The sequence below is a fragment of the Budorcas taxicolor genome, chromosome 2 (genome assembly GCF_023091745.1).
Source record: "Budorcas taxicolor isolate Tak-1 chromosome 2, Takin1.1, whole genome shotgun sequence".
Taxonomy (NCBI): domain Eukaryota; kingdom Metazoa; phylum Chordata; class Mammalia; order Artiodactyla; family Bovidae; genus Budorcas; species Budorcas taxicolor.
In genome coordinates, this window is record NC_068911.1 from 1,963,786 (window position 1) to 1,980,203 (window position 16,418).

The following is a 16,418-nucleotide window of genomic DNA, read 5'->3' on the forward strand; positions in this document are numbered from 1 at the left end:
CCATTTCATGGAATAATCAGACTTCAAAAAACTCAATTTTAGTTTTAATCAGATTTTAACAAGGATATTAAGTCCATTTCGTTTAGAAAAAGGAAAACTGTGAATTTAACACAAAATGTATTCAAGCTTAGCCCTGGGAGATAATTAAATAAAATTAATTTGGCAAGGGTTGTCAGTAAACGGAAGTACCCAGAGCCGTGTTCATGCTCTTGATGGAAACAAAAGCAACTCGTTCCTGTCCAGACAGACAGACGGAGCGGCGGCCTGCTCCACGGTCAGGGTCCGGGCCCAGGGGGGCCTAGGAAGGCGGGGACGGAGAGCCCTGGATGCCACTGCGGGCCCTGAGTCTGTCCTTTCCCTCCCGAAGCTGGACCCCAGGTCCGACCCAGCACGCTCACCCGCCCAGCCACCGAGGAGTGAGACAGGGGACACCCAGTCCAAGCCTGACAGGACGGCTTCCCCACCCCGGGCCAGGCAAGGCCGAGCCCCCTCGGCCCCCAAAACAAGGCAACACTGAGCTCAGTGCCGGAGCAGGGATGGCGCTCAGCAGTCTCCGCGACCTCTCCAGTTGGGCATCTGCCCCACCCACCTGCTCAACAAGCGTCTGCTGGGAACTCAGCTACCAGGAAGACAGCAGACAGAAAGGAGGGCCCCGCGCCCCGCTGCAGGCCCTGGGAGTGAACTGCTCCAGGGCTCTGACCTGGAGGATCCCGTCCTGCAGGCATCTCCCACCCTGAGCGGGAGCTGGGGCCCAGCACCAGAGGCCGGCAGGGCAGGTGCTGCCCTTGAGACGCAGGTGCCAGAACCTGCACCAGGCCCACTTCCAGTAACCGCCCCAAACAAGGTCACGTCCACAGCCAGACTCTCCCAAACCAGAAAAGAGGAGAAAGCTAAGCCATGCCCCTGCACGAGCAGAAAGCCACAAGGAAAACAAGCTGCGGGGAAAGCAGCGAGCAGGGCTCTGGGCTGGCTCTTTAAACCAAATAGCCCGGCCTGGCCCTTAAGGCCGGGCTCAGCCCACTGTGGCCTCCAGGCAGACCCCGCCGCCATCTCTTTTAAACAATAAAGCTCTCCTAGAACGTGGCCACACCCACTCACTCACACACCACGCGGCAGCTTTCCCGCTGGATAACCGAGAGTTCTGTTTTGTCCAGGACCACCCTAGTTCAAGCATGAAGAGTCCCACATCCCAGGCCAAACGGGAGGGCTGGCCACCCTATCCTGTGTCGCAAAGACAGAGCTAAACACTTCATGGACCACAAAGCCTTCCACGTCTACTACCTGGCTCTTTACAGAAAGAAACATTGCCAGCCGCTGCTACAAGTCCACCATCACAGGTCCTGGCTGCATGACTGAGAACTCTAGTCGCCTAACTGGGTAAGACAAGACCAAGTGCATTCTGCTGCCGAGTCTGCGTCTGAAGACTCACGCTTTGATGACGTGGTAGTGACCCCTAGGGGACATCTCCGGCGCTGCAACCAAGCTCTAACTGCCAAGTTTCCGCTTCAGTCGTGTCCGACTCTGAGCAACCGCACAGACGGCAGCCCACCAGGCTCCCCCGTCCCTGGGATCCTCCAGGCAAGAACACTGGAGTGGGTTGCCATTTCCTTCTCCAATGCGTGAAAGTGAAGTTGCTCAGTCACGTCCGACTCCTAGCGACCCCATGGACTGCAGCCTTCCAGGCTCCTCTGTCCACGGGATTTTCCAGGCAAGAGTACTGGAGCGGGTCGCCTCTAGTAAATAATAAAAATGCCCCAACTGAGGGAAACACCAGCAGCAGCTTCCAGTGACTCTCTTCCCAACTAAGTCTAGCAGGAAAAGCCTAATCCTCCCCCGGGCAGACCTGGAGAGACTGTGGCTCTCGCTCCAGACAGCTATGGCAAAGTGAATGCTGCAAGAACAAGCCCCGCGAGCTCCTTGGCTCCCGTGAGTGTGAGTCATGGGCACACTGCGCTGCGTGGCCTGCCACACGCGAAACCACAGTGCGCTCGCCTCCATGAGAATGCAGCGCTGTCGGATAAGTGGCGCTAGACACAGCGTTTCCACAGACCTTCAATCTGTAAGAATGCAGTATCTGCAACGCGCAGTGAAGCAATGCACCATGAAATGAGGCGCCCGCGCAAGAGGAGACAGAAGACGAGCTCTGATCACAGGCGCCCCCTCCAGACCCAACACGCAACTTGCCCAGCCCAAGCAAGCGCAACGCAGGAGGCGCCTAGCAACTCAGAAAAGGAAGAGCAAGTGGGAGCCGGACACTGTCTGAACGCTCCACACAGACCCACAAACCCTCGAGAAGCAAACCACAGCACTCAGAAGAGACCAGACGAGGGAAAAGCCTTCCGGCCTCGCCGTGGGAGGGCCGTCTGGTTCCACAAAACTGAAGAGTCGTTTGCATGTAATAAAAACGGCCACCCTTCTACCTCAGCCATCTTCCTGAGCAAGACAGGACTGTGCTGCGGCCTCAGAAGTTAACCGTTCCCCTCCCGAGCGACCGCCGTCTTCCTTCACCCCGCAGCCCAGAGGGGTCAGCCTGAACAAAGGCAGAAGTCGGACACCACCACCCCCCCCGCCACCACCCAGCTCTCAGGCCGGCAGGACCTCCAAGCCCCAGTGCACTGGGAGCCGTCAGGTCTGAAAGAGCGGCTATTCAGCTGTGGGCTTCCTGCCCGCTGTGGGCTGAGCGCTGCCTGGGCCAAACGGGTGGGCAGCTCCCCAGCAGAAGTCTGAGTGCCAGCAGCAGGCGGGCAGGCTCACAAAGGCACAGGCTCCAGCTGCAGGCACCATGTGGCCAGCCAGATGGACCGAGGTCATGCAGGGCAGAGCTCCCCCGCCAGGCCAGGCCCAGCCAAGCGGCCCCACAAAGGCGCCACAGACACTGCGCGACCCTGGCCAGGGAGCCCTCCCGTCGTCCGGCCCCTCCTCTGCCGAGCGGACGGAGCAGCAGCCGCCTCGTCCACGGCGCCGGGTGGCGGGTGAGCAGGACCCACGTGCACGGGCGTGGACAGCCCCCCGCAGCTCTCCTCAGATGAGCTGCTGCCAGCACGGGTGGGGCCCTGCTCTGAAGACCCCCTTCAGAGCGGAGACCACCTTCAGACAGACAAGCTTTGGGGCCTCGAGTCAGCCTCCAACTTCCAGACCAGAGAGACGTCTGGCCTTCTGCCCACCGCAGTGCTCAAGTGCAGCAAAGCTGCAGCTGAAGTTCGTCTCCTGCTCAGCTGAATGCTCCCTGAAAATGCCACTGTCTCGCATTCTCTACACAGACCCAGCTTCAACTCACTGGGCCCAGAGGCCCCCCGCCAGTGTCGCTGTTACAAGCCTCTGTCTGTCCCATGAGCACAAAGCTGCAGAGTGTGACTCAGATCCGCAATGTCCAACGAACAGCAGGTCTGCAACTTAGAGTGTGAGGAAGGAACACGTGCGTGCCTCTCCCCAAAGTCACCACTCTCTTGACAGATGATGGACGGCTCAGGAGGACGGGCAGCAACCCGAAGGGAAACCAGAAGGACGGATGGAGAGAAACTGGCCTTGACCAGGAGACACCTTCATGAGTTCCAAGACCTCCAGGCAGGAGAGCCGCCCCCTCAACTGTCCACCACCACAAGACTAACACAATCCTCTGCCTGGGGGTAGACGTCCCAGCAAACCCTACAGGATACCCTGATCCAGTGGGAACACCTGTGCCCTCCTGGCGCCACGGGGCTCGGGAGCCTGCAGTGCCTCAGACAGCGGGCCGAGACCTCCGCCAGGCGGGGCCCAGCCAAGGACCCAGGCCTCTCGTGATGACAGCAGGGAGGAGAGAGGCCCACCTGTCCACGGTAGGAGGAGGCCCAAACCCCACGGTGTGACCCAAACCCTTCAGGATGCGACCCCTTCCAGCCCACGCACCCACGCTGCAACTGCCTGAGACGAGAGACTCCTGAGCGGCCCTGTCTCTGGCTGGTACGCAGCTGCACGCGCCACTTCCCAGAGCAGGCCGGGGGCGCCCCCGTATCAGCTCTAATAGACCCGAAGCTGCTCACAAGCCGGCTCCTGCAGCCACAGCCCCGGGTTGGGAAGGAAGGGAGACAGCTACGAGGCTGGGCAGGCCTTGCTCAGACAGAGCCCACCCGCTGCCTCTCAGGAGCCGGAAGCCGCGGCTCGGGCCCCTCCCCTCCCCGCAGAAGCCTCAGGTTCTCAACCAAACGAAGCACCTCAGGCAGCAGCTGCCAGCAGCCCCCTGAGGTGAGCGGGAGGCACTGGCCCCCAGAAGCCGCCCCCTCAGGGACTGGGCGCCCAGGGCTCTGCTTGCCCCTCGGGTCAGCTGGACACCCGCCCCCAGGTCGCTGAGGACAAAGCAGGCGGAGCGGAGGTGCTATTTTGGGGTCTCCTTCGTTCAGCTCCAGCTCCTTGGAGCCTTGCAGGAAAGGGAGTTTTCATCAGAGACCCCCACGGCGCCCACCCTGCACTCCCCTCAGCCCAGCCTGGTCCCGAAGACTCCCCGCAGGACCCGCGTGGGCTCAGGGCTCTCACGTGTGTGCAGGGGGCTCCCCTCACTGACGAGGCAGAGGGGACTGGGTTGCACTCTCCCCACACCCCCGGGGATGCCACACGTAGGTCAGGGACATGGGATGGGTCAAGCTCTGCTGCAGGGGCTGGGAGGTCAGGGCAGGGTGAAGGCAAGAAGTTGACGGCAACTCCCAACAAGCTTACCGGAGAAACCTCCAAACTCGTCCAGGGCCACCTGGCAGTGGCGACCCTCCCGACAAGCTTTATCGGAGAAACCTCCAAACTCGTCCAGGGCCCACCTGGCAGTGGGGACCCTCCCGGCCCCAGGGCCTGCTCTCTGGTTTCGCTCGGCCCTCCGCCCCAACCCCATCTCCACTCACCCGCTCTGCAGCACACATTTCCCCTCAGAACTTGACCTGAACGCCCCTCAACAGGATGCTGGCCCCACCAGGGACACACGATGTCCCACCTCCCTAGCAGGTCCCATCAGCCCCCTCCCCAACAACCCTCAACGCCAACTTCAGGCAAGCGCCAGGCTGGGTCTTCCCGTTTTCTGTGGGGTGTTTTCCAGGCTTAAGATTAGTTCTGCGTGTCCGGGAACAATTCTAAACTGTCAGCAGCCTGCTTTCCTCCACTGGAGTCCCTCCCCTGCGTGTCTCGGATAAAGCCTCGTGAGAGAGGACCGTCTGAAAGCCAGCCCTGCCGGACTCAGCAGCGCCCTGGCCCAGGCCCCTCTCGCCCCGACGGCCTCCACGCGGTGGGCGAACTGGCCTGTGCTGCACTTAGGACACGCAGAGGCCCCAACACCCACGGTCACAGCGCCATGAGGCCGGGGTCAGCACGCAGCAGCGAGGGTGCCTGTGAGGACCCCTGCAGCCTCAGCGCCAGCGTAAGCCACACACTGAGCCTCCCATCCTCAGATGCAGGGCCATGGAGAACCTCCCAGGCACCGCCAGGGGCTCCAGGCCAGCCAAGCAGCCGCCTGGGGCAGGTGACAGGGCCCAGGCGTCACTCAGACCTGCCGATCGCAGCCTCTACTGACAGGTCCACACACAGCAACACCTCTGTGCGCTCAGGAAGCCGACCTGAGTTCTTTGTCGGGCTGGAGAGGGAAGACACCCCGCAGGAGGGTAGCATGCGCTCCACGCAGCTCCCCACAGGTGCCAGCGAGGAGGGGGTGGTGTCTCCCAAGTCTCTCTGGCATCTTCTGCTCCCGAGTCAGGGTGAAGACAGAACAGGAAGGAAGCCTGCCAGGCACAGCTGTGCCCTCTCTCCCCGAGCCCCGGGGGCACCGGGGTCTGTGCCAAGGCAGGACGGCCCTGCCGCTCCCTCCTCAGAGCACCCCCACCCCCACCAGCTGAGCGAGCCACCATCTGACAGCCAAGCCCACCCTCCAGGCGAGCCCCATCGCTGCCTGAGTGACAGCCTGCTCTCAGACCCCGAGGCCCAGGCCAGGAGCTGGCCACCCTGCACCCCAAATACTCGGCATCCCCAAGAGCACGATACGGAAACACCTTCCAAAGGCCCGCCACAGCACTGAGGCCTGGAGCACATGGTCTTCAGTGGGGGGAAACGCTCACGGAGAGTCTGGAGTGCCGGACACAAACCGTGGGCCACAGCCCCAGCCCCGGGCCAGGGACGGGCCCGAGGCAGACGCCGTGCCACCTGTGCTTGGCAGCCACCTCTTGCCAAAGCCTAGAGCAGGAGCCCAGGCCCAGGCCCAGGGCGAGAGCCCAGCTCCCCCAAGGTACTGCGCCAGTCTGCAGACGCCGGCCCTCAGCGGCCCCAGGAGCTGGGGCGGGGAGCCAGGTCTCCCTCGGGGCCCCCCAAGCCAACGGGCTGCCCAGCGTCCTGCCTGGGGCTGCTTCCCCGGTGACCGTCTCAGGGGCCAAGAAAGGAAGAAAGGCACAGCCATTTCTTCTCGGATGCCCTGGTCACGGCACCGTGAAGAGCAAGGCCCCACGTCCCCGCTACAGGCGTGGGCCATCACATCACAGCCAGCCACACCCGGAGGGCTGCCCTCTGCCCCCCATGCCGGCTGCACCCCCAGCTCCCTGGGATGGAGGAATGAGGACAGACGGTCAGCCCAAAGGCCAGCCCGGGCCAGGAGGGGGCCGACACAGGTGTGCCTGACAGGCCCAGGGACACCAAGCGCCTTAGGGCAGATGTTCCCCACTGAAGGGGACAGTGAGCTCCTGAGGCCTCTGGAGACACAGCCTCCACAGCAGCAACCCCCACAAGACACAGGGCAGAAGCCGGGACCAGAGCCCTGCCCGGGGTCGAGGGTCCCCAGGGAGGGCCACCCACTCAGGACAACCAGCACCCACAGCCCCGGGCACACCCAAGACAGGCCAGGGAAGGACCTTGTGGTCCCGCCACCGGGAGACTCAGGGCAGTGACTCCAACTCCAGAGGGTGCTCCCCGCCTCCAGCCCCGACTCCCCAGCAGCACCTGCGCCCGGGACACTTCCTGTCGCTCCGCCTCCCTTCTCTTCCCCGGGACACGCCCATCTGCCAAGGGACACGTCCCCTCAGGCAGCTCACCCACGGCGGCAGCCAGAGCCTGCCTGCTGCTGAGGCTGACACAGTCACCGGGCGGGGCCCGGGCGGCATGTCAGAGCTCCCCGCGCGTGGCCTCAGCCCAACCACGAGCAGAGCTCCTGACGGCAGGGAGCTCGGGAGCCTGCAGGACAGCGAGGAGGGAGCAGCGCTGGGGGAGAGCCAGCGCACAGGCCCAGCCACCGCCGCCCAGCAGCCCTGGGCTCAGCGGCCTCGGCCTCCTGTTTAAGCGACCGTTTCACGTCCCTCCTACGGTCGTGAACCTGTTCTCTGCATGCAACTCAGGGGCAAGGGCCCTGCCTCAAAGCCTGCCTGCTGCAGAGGCCCAAGAGCCACCAACTGGATCCCTCACCACTGACAAAGTCCAGGTCACTCCTCGCGCCCATCCCTGGCCTCCAGCTGGTCTTGGAGAACTCGAGCCAGGTCCCCAGGCGGCCAGCCACCCATGGGAAGGGGGCACCGGGCTGCAGGCGGGGAAGGCTGGGGCACTGACTGACCCTGGACTCAGGGAACTGAGGCGGAGCTGCACGGGAGGAGAGTTCTAGCTTCTGACACAAACGACAGCGGCCGTGGGAAAGGTCGACGAGGCCCATGGCTGCCTGCAGCTGACCCCCAGGAGGCCCTGGACAACTGCACAAGCCTCTCCTCACAGCCTCAGAGCTGACAGCCAAGGTTCTTGGGGGAAAGCCCAGGTGCACACGCCGACTGAAATACCTCGCACTGTCCCAGGAGCTCCCCCTCCCCGCCCCGCCCCGCCCCACCCTGCCCCAAGACACTGGCCTTGCGAAGGCCCCGGTGGCTTTCTAAGCGGGTAGGCCCTCAGGGATGCCCCAGACGGAGTGTGCAGCCCCCAGGCCCTCCTCACGTTCTGACCTCTCAGGACACCCCCACTCTGCCCAGGGACACTGGCACCCACCAGGGAGGGGCCTGGGTCCTCCCACAGCCCCAGGAGGCCCGTGGGCATGACTGGCTCTCAGCAAGCCTCTGCCAGGTCCGAGCCCCTGGGACAGCACAGCTGCCTCCGCACCCCCCAGAGCAAGCCCCTGGGAATCCAGCACAGCCTGACCTGGTCTAAACCCTTTCACTGCCTGGCTTTAGACTCGCTTCATGTGCATTTAAAAGGGGGCACAGAAGTAGAAGAGCCGTACGTGCAAAGACGGGAGTGCTTCAAGAGCCAAGTGAGCAGCAGGGACGCACAGGTCCGCTTGCCTGCCCGAGCACAGGCTGCTGCTCGGCCTGGGGGAGCACACACAGGGACGCCCCCAGGAAGAGCTGCCTCCGGAGCCTGCTCCTCCTCCTCCACCACGTTCCCTGCAGCGCTGCAAAGCCCGGAGCCGGGGAGATGGGGCCGTGCCCAGCTGGGTCTCCATCAGAGCTTCCCGGCGGCCCAGACCCCACGGGAACAAAGCAGTTTCTTTCCCGCTGGGGCTGAGCAAACCTGTCAGGGTCTGTCCACACCTTGCTGCACAAGTCCAGCAGGCAGAGGCTGGGCCACGACGCTGCCAACTCACACGTGAAGCCCTCGGCAGGGAGCGGGAGGCCCCCACAGGGCTGCAGCTGAGAGAATGCACGCTGTCAGGACGCTCCCTGCCACTCTGGTCTTCTGGTTCCTGCCGGGCATACTGTGCACAGCACCAGGACTCTGCCACAGCAGCCAAGCGCCAAAGGGTGCCCTGCCCAAGTCACAGCAAGCCACAATCTGCCAAGCAAGGCTGTCGCGATGCCCTCACTCATCACCAAGCGTTCATGAAACGCGCCTTGGACCTGGGCACAGAGGCTCTAAAGGCAGAGGCTCCTGGGTCACAAGTCTGAAGCCTGAGGATGACCAGAACAGAAGACACAGCTTCCAAGGCTGAAAGAGGCTGAGGACTCGGCACCCACAGCGAGTAAACCCCCGGGAACAGCTGCTGTCGGCCTCCGCAGGCAGGTGAATCTCTGGGATCCGTTCCGAAGCCCCCGGACGCTGCCTGCACCCCTGGGAGAGGAAGCCCACAGCTGGGGCTGCAGGGGCCTGGGAGCTAACACCTCATAGACGCACATGCCCCACTGCAGACCTAGGATTCCTGAGAACAGCTGGGAACACGTGAGAGAATGAATGAACCAAGAATAAATAGGAACTCGGCCGAGACGAAGGAGGCATCAGCTTGCAGGACCCGAAGGGGGCCCACCTCACAAACACCCAAAAGGCCTAAGCTTTCCCCTTCCATCTTCTCTCCAACTTCTAAAGAAAGCCACACCAAGACCAATTAAAACAACTGAGATGACCGACAACCCAGCCACCTCCCCAGGCGCCCACAGCACTTCCTGTATTGATCAGTCCAGCACCCAGGTAATGAGAAATCGGGAACACAGCCACCAGGGTAATAACAGTGTCCAAGCTGGTCACTAGGATCCGTTCTTAGGAGGAGATTATGCATGCCTTGTGCCGTCCTCCTAATTGGCCTCACACATCAGGGGAACGGTACCCGGGCCTTGTCACCTGGCCAGCCTACAAATGCTTCTGGGAAACGTCCAGATCAGCACTTGTCAGCTCCCAGCTTCGCTCCAGATGATGGGTCAGCAGTTTTGGGGCCGCAGCTGCCAGGCTTCAGAGCCAACAACCCCGCCCGCCCTTCTGTGTCCCTGGTGCCAGCAGCCCCGTGCCGGCCACTCCATCACACCTGTGCTCACACTGGCAGGCTCTGCACCCTCCCAGCCTGACTGAAACCGGGCCAGACTCAGGCACAAAAGGGTGGAGACGGAGCCGACGCGCAGCAGCTCCCTGGCCACAAGCAAGCTGTTTCCTCTATGAAATGAGAGGTTTGGCGGCAGAGGGGCTCAACAGGCGTTCCGTGCCTATTCGGTGAGCATCCCCCACAGGAGGAGCTGCCGAGATGCTTCTAAAGGCCCGGCCACTGCACTCCCCTCGCCTCCACAGTGACTGCACTCTCCTTCTCCGTTAGAGCCTTTGAACACACACTGCCCCAGGCGACCGACGACGCACTCATGCTGTGACACAAAGGTCAGGTACACACTTGGAGGGCAATTCGGTCAAACGCAGGTATCTTTTAGGGTAAAAAGCTACTGCTAAGAGTTTGTCCAACCAAAATAACACTGCTTACTGGTGGGAAAATAACCCCACTGGAAACACGCTGATGGCCATCAGCAGGTGATCCGAGTCAATCAGAGCCACCGGCACCATGGACCCCACGGGGCCCTGACAACACAGGAGGCCAGGGTGCGCGGGGCGGGGGCACCGGCGAAGCTCACTGAGAACAGCGAGCCTGCAGGGAGACGGTGCCGAGCGAGCGCCTCTTGGGAGGGGGCAGGGGACACATGAAGAGCTTACACGACAGAGAAAACGGTGCTTCCCTATTTTTAGATTCTGCACCCACTGAACTCACCATGGTAATCATCCCATGAGATGGATAAGCCCAATCACCACGCTGTGCGCCTTAAACTTGAATGGTGGTGTTTGTTGATGATATTGAAATAAGTCTGGAAGAAAAAAAAGCTCATACGTACACACAGCATTTCTAGAAAATTGCATAGGAATTTACCAGCTTCTGCCCAGAAAGACGGACGAGGGTGAGAGCCGTATCAGCCAGCAGCCCCACCCTGGGGGCAGCTCTCAATCCTGCTCTGAGAGTGGCAGCCCTGGGACCAACTAGGGCACCAAATGTAGTGCCAGACAGCCCCACAGGGCAAGCCTGGAGGGCCGCCTGGCGGGGGTGAAGACCACGTGAAGCTACTGAAGTTGAGCGGTTCTATGAAGACCTCCAAGACCTTCTAGAACTAACACCCAAAAAAGATGTCCTTTTCATTATTGGGGACTGGAATACAAAAGTAAGAAGTCAAGAAACACTTGGAGTAACAGGCAAATTTGGCCTTGGAGTACGGAATGAAGCAGGGCAAAGGCTAATACAGTTTTGCCAAGAGAACACACTGGTCATAGCAAACACCCTCTTCCAACAACACAAGAGAAGACTCTACACATGGACATCACCAGATGCTCAACACCGAAATCAGATTGGTTATATTCTTTGCAGCCAAAGATGGAGAAGCTCTATACAGTCAGCAAAAACAAGACCGGGAGCTGACTGTGGCTCAGATCATGAACTCCTTATTACCAAATTCAGACTGAAATTGAAGAAAGTAGGGAAACCCACTAGACCATTCAGGTATAACCTAAATCAAATTTCTTATGATTATACAATGGAAGTGAGAAATAGATTTAAGGGCCTGGATCTGATAGAGTGCCTGATGAACTATGGAATGAGGTTCGTGACATTGTACAGGAGACAGGGATCAGGACCATCCCCATGGAAAAGAAATGAAAAAAACAAAATGGCTGTCTGGGGAGGCCTTACAAATAGCTGTGAAAGGAAGAGAAGTGAAAAGCAAAGGAGAAAAGGAATGATATAAGCATCTGAATGCAGAGTTCCAAAGAATAGCAAGAAGACATAAGAAAGCCTTCCCCAGCAATCAATGCAAAGAAATAGAGGAAAACAACAGAATGGGAAAGACTAGAGATCTCTTCAAGAAAATTAGAGATATCAAGGGAACATTTCATGCAAAGATAGGCTCAATAAAGGACAGAAATGGTATGGACCTAACAGAAGCAGAAGATATTAAGAAGAGGTGGCAAGAATACACAGAAGAACTGTACGAAAAAGATCTTCACAACCAAGATAATTACGATGGTGTGATCACTCAGCTAGAGCCAGACATCCTGGAATATGAAGTCAAGTGGGCCTTAGAAAGCATCACTACAAACAAAGCTAGTGGAGGTGATGGAATTCCAGTGGAGCTGTTTCAAATCCTGAACGATGATGCTGTGAAAGTGCTGCACTCAATATGCCAGCTAATTTGGAAAACTCAGCAGTGGCCACAGGACTGGAAAAGGTCAGTTTTCATTCCAATCCCAAAGAAAGGCAATGCCAAAGAATGCTCAAACTACCGCACAATTGCACTCATCTCACACGCTAATAAAGTCATGCTCGAAATTCTCCAAGCCAGGCTTCAGCAATACGTGAACCATGAACTTTCAGATGTTCAAACTGGTTTTAGAAAAAGCAGAGGAACCAGAGATCAAATTGCCAACATCTGCTGGATCATGGAAAAAGGAAGAGAGTTCCAGAAAAACATCTATTTCTGCTTTATTGACTATGCCAAAGCCTTTGACTGTGTGGATCACAATAAGTTGTGGAAAATTCTGAAAGAGATGGAAATACCAGACCACCTGACCTGCCTCTTGAGAAACCTGTATGCAGGTCAGGAAGCAACAGTTAGAACTGGACATGGAACAACAAACTGGTTCCAAATTGGAAAAGGAGTACATCAAGGCTGTATATTGTCACTCTGCTTATTTAACTTATATGCAGAGGACATCATGAGAAACGCTGGGCTGGAGGAAGCACAAGCTGGAATCAAGATTGCTGGGAAAAATATCAATAACCTCAGATATGCAGATGACACCACCCTTATGGCAGAAAGTGAAGAGGAACTAAAAAGCCTCTTAATGAAAGTGAAAGAGGAGAGTGAAAAAGTTGGCTTACAGCTCAACATTCAGAAAACGAAGATCATGGCATCTGGTCCCATCAATTCATGGCAAAAAGATGGGGAGACAGTGGAAACAGTGTCAGACTTTATTTTGGGGGACCCAAAATCACTGCGGATGGTGATTGCAGCCATGAAATTAAAAGACGCTTACTTCTTGGAAGGAAAATTATGACCAACCTAGATAGCATATTCAAAAGCAGAGACATTACTTTGCCAACAAAGGTCCATCTAGTCAAGGCTATGGTTTTTCCTGTGGTCATGTATGGATGTGAGAGTTGGACTGAAGCAGGCTGAACGCCGAAGAATTGATGCTTTTGAACTGTGATGTTGGAGAAGACTCTTGAGAGTCCCTTGGACTGCAAGGAGATCCAACCAGTCCATTCTGAAGGAGATCAGCCCTGGGATTTCTTTGGAAGGAATGATGCTGAAGCTGAAACTCCAGTACTTTGGCCACCTGATGCGAAGAGTTGACTCATTGGAAAAGACTCTGATGCTGGGAGGGATTGGGGACAGGAGGAGAAGGGGACGACAGAGGATGAGATGGCTGGATGGCATCACCGATTCAATGGATGTGGGTTTGGGTGAACTCCGGGAGTTGGTGATGGACAGGGCGGCCTGGCGTGCTGCGATTCATGGGGTCGCAAAGAGTCGGACACGACTGAGCGACTGAACTGGACTGAACTGGCCTTCTGCGGCCCACACCTAGCTTCCACGGCAACACTCCTGCAGCACTCGCTCCAAGTCCCCAGGACCCAGACAAACTGGAAGAGCCTGGGCTAAACCCAGCTGCCCATCGGCCTTAGACAAACTCAAGAAATGAGCTTGTGCCCAGAGTGAAGGCTGTACACAGCACCCCGTCTGCTGCTGACCCCGGGCCAGGCCAGCGCCTGCTGGCCGCACCGTCCCCGGGTGGGGAGTGGGTTTCCTGGGACCTGAGTGAGTGCTCTGTGCTGACAACATCAAGCGGTTTTCACGTCTTTATTCGCCACACATCTTCTCAAAGTTATCTGTCCAAAGCCTTTCACCCACTTTTTTAACGTGGTTATCTTATCAATTTGAAAGCATTTTACTATGCATTTTGGATACAAGTCCTCAGTCAGACACACATATTGCAAATGTTTTGTCACACTCTACGTTTTGCCTTTTTTCCTTAAGTGTTTTTTGAAAGCAAAAGTTTTTAATTTTGATTGTCTAACATCAATTTTTTTCCATGTATGTCTTGCTTTTTGTGTCCTAAGGACTCTTCACCAAACCCCCGCTTCCAGGAGTGTCTTTACCCTATGTCCGTGCCCGCTGCCCTATTCAGTGGCCAGTATGAGGTGCCCATGTCTGCAGACTCCCTGTTGCCAGCACCATCTGCTCAAAGGCTCTCTCCCCCTGAACTATCTTGTCACCTTTGACCGAAATCAATTGACTCTGAGTATTTGGACTATTCTGCCCCATTGATTTACTCCACACTATGACCAACCTTCCTGATTAACGCTGCTCACAGGGAGCTTGCAGTCAGCCTCTGGAAGCACGCTGACACATTCTTCTTCCAAAGCCTGACAGCCATTCCAGGTCCTTTCCATTTCTGTAGGAATTTTAGAATCAGTTTGTCAATTTCTCCAGAAAAGCCTCCTGGGGCTGAATGGGACTGTGCTGAACCTATGAATCACCTCCACAATACCGAGTACGACGGTGCCTGTCTGCCCTGACTCACCCTGCTCCCAGTTTACGTTCTCTCAGCCATATCTTGCAGTTTCCAGCGCACAGATTCCGTAAACACAGCTCGTTAAACGTACCCCTGAGGACATCACAGACACTTCACAGGGTGTCCCTGTTTAGCACCTTCAAATCACCAGCCAGACCACACTCCTGAGGAAAGACGCTCAGTGCCTCACATTCCTTCACCACCTTCACTCCCTCCGTCCAACCCCAAGGCCCTGGGACAAGGCCCTCCGGACACCAGAGGCGCCCGCCCTGCTCACCCCGACACGCCCAAGTGCACAGGCCCCGCCTCCCCCATGCACGGCATTCCCTCACACCCTTCAAGTCCTGAGGCCAACCTGCCCCCGACTCACATGACCCGCGTACTGGAGACAGGGGTCAGACAAGGCCAAGGGGGGACAAGCTGGCCAGGCGGACACGGACACTCGGCTCGACAGACTTCCCAACAGGTTTGCACTGGTTGCCCACCAGCCCACGCTGCTCCTCCCAGTCATTATCTCTGGGTCCTCGGGATTTAACAAGTCTCAAAACAGGAAGCGGGTGGCCAATGTCATGCTGGGTGGGCCCTTCACAGGTCCTAACCTCTGCGAGGCCACAGAGCCCGCTGAGAGCCTGAGAGAAGCCACAGCCCATCCAGAGCAGAGCCCGCATGGAGGACACGCGGCCTGAAGCACCAGAAGCTCGGACTCCGGGGCTGAGAGCGTCTTGCAGAGGCGAGCTGACAGCAGCGTGGGCCGGCGGGAGCTGCGGGAGCTGCAGGCGCAGGCCCCAAGGCTGCAGGGAGCCAGGCTCGCCGAGGGGGTGCCGCCTAGTGGTGGCAGCTCTCAGAAGCCCCAGGAGACCAGCCAGCAAGCAGCCGGAGCCCGGGGTCGCGACAGGCCCCAGAGGATCAACACTGTGGCCATGCTTTGACCGAAAGACCCAAAGTGCCTCCCAGGCCCTCCAACTGCTGCTACCAGCACTAAATGCCGGACTCCAGAGTCTACCGTCCACCAGCGCTAGCTGACCATGCTTGGGAGACGTGGGTCCCTGGACCAGCCTGCAGAATCTCACGTCTACACACACCCACTCGCAAATCTGTGCTTTTGGGGAGATAACAAGTTTTGTCAGATTCTGAAGAGCATGACCCTGTGGTGAGAAGCCCACGTTCCAGAAAACTCTTCCATTTATAGATGTGGAAACTAAGGCATAGAGACCCCACGACAAGGGGGGTCAGACAGATGAGCAGACACAGCTTAACAGGGTCAGGCGCTCAAACGCCGCAGCAGCTGGCATCACAGGCACGAGAAGGCGCGAGAAAGCAGCCACGAGCTCCCTCCTCTGACGGGAGCCTCCCTGGGAGCGGGCGGGACGCTCATGAGCCCAGAGAGCAGGAGAAGCTGCAGGCGAGAGGCCCCACTGGGCCAGCCCACGTGAGCCCGGCTCTGCAGGTGGAGGCCAGGCGAGAACGGCAGCCCGGCCTGTCCTCTGAGACTCACCGAGGCAGAGAGACGACAACAGGGCATTTTCAAGCAACAAGCACCTGGAGCCCACAGCGCGGGGGAACTGCCAGGTCTGGGGGCAGCAGTCAGAGGATGTAATTACAGCACGGCCCCTCGCAGCCTTGGCGCAGTTTCCAAGAGCAACATGAGAAGCACAGAGAAGAACCTGTCTTCAGCTCACACAAGCAGACAAACAGAAGGCTCCTTAACCACCACAGGACCCGGGAGCCAAGGGCTGATCCTAAACCATCAACCTCCCAGCTCTGCGCCCAGGCAGAGTCAGTCTGTGTGAGCCAAGAAGGGGCCCAGGGGCTGAGGGCCAGCGGCAGAGCTACCCCAGAAGGGGCGGGGGCCCCAGGAAGCCAGGCGGCAGTGGGGTGGAAGATCCCGCTCACCTGTGAGGTCAGCTCGACAGACTCGCTAAGGCTGCTACAGAGGCCTGATGGCAAACTACCCACTGTTACCGCTTCCCTGTTCTACCCCTAAGGACTCAGCGTATTTCAACTGTTATAACCACCTAAAAGAAATTACTTCTCCTCAACAAAACATCTACCTCCTCAGTATAAACAAAAACAGTCCTTTAAGAAAGCTCAACGCTCCTGGGGCAGTACCTGCTGGCCCTTGAGAGCGTCCTTGGCAGGAG

General features: G+C 58.2%; 1 protein-coding gene across 2 annotated transcripts in view; it reads right to left on the reverse strand.

Moving 5' to 3' along the window:
* MAD1L1 (mitotic arrest deficient 1 like 1) overlaps nt 1–16,418 on the reverse strand; it is a 238,344-nt gene that overhangs the window by 206,253 nt on the left and 15,673 nt on the right. The window lies entirely within an intron of this gene.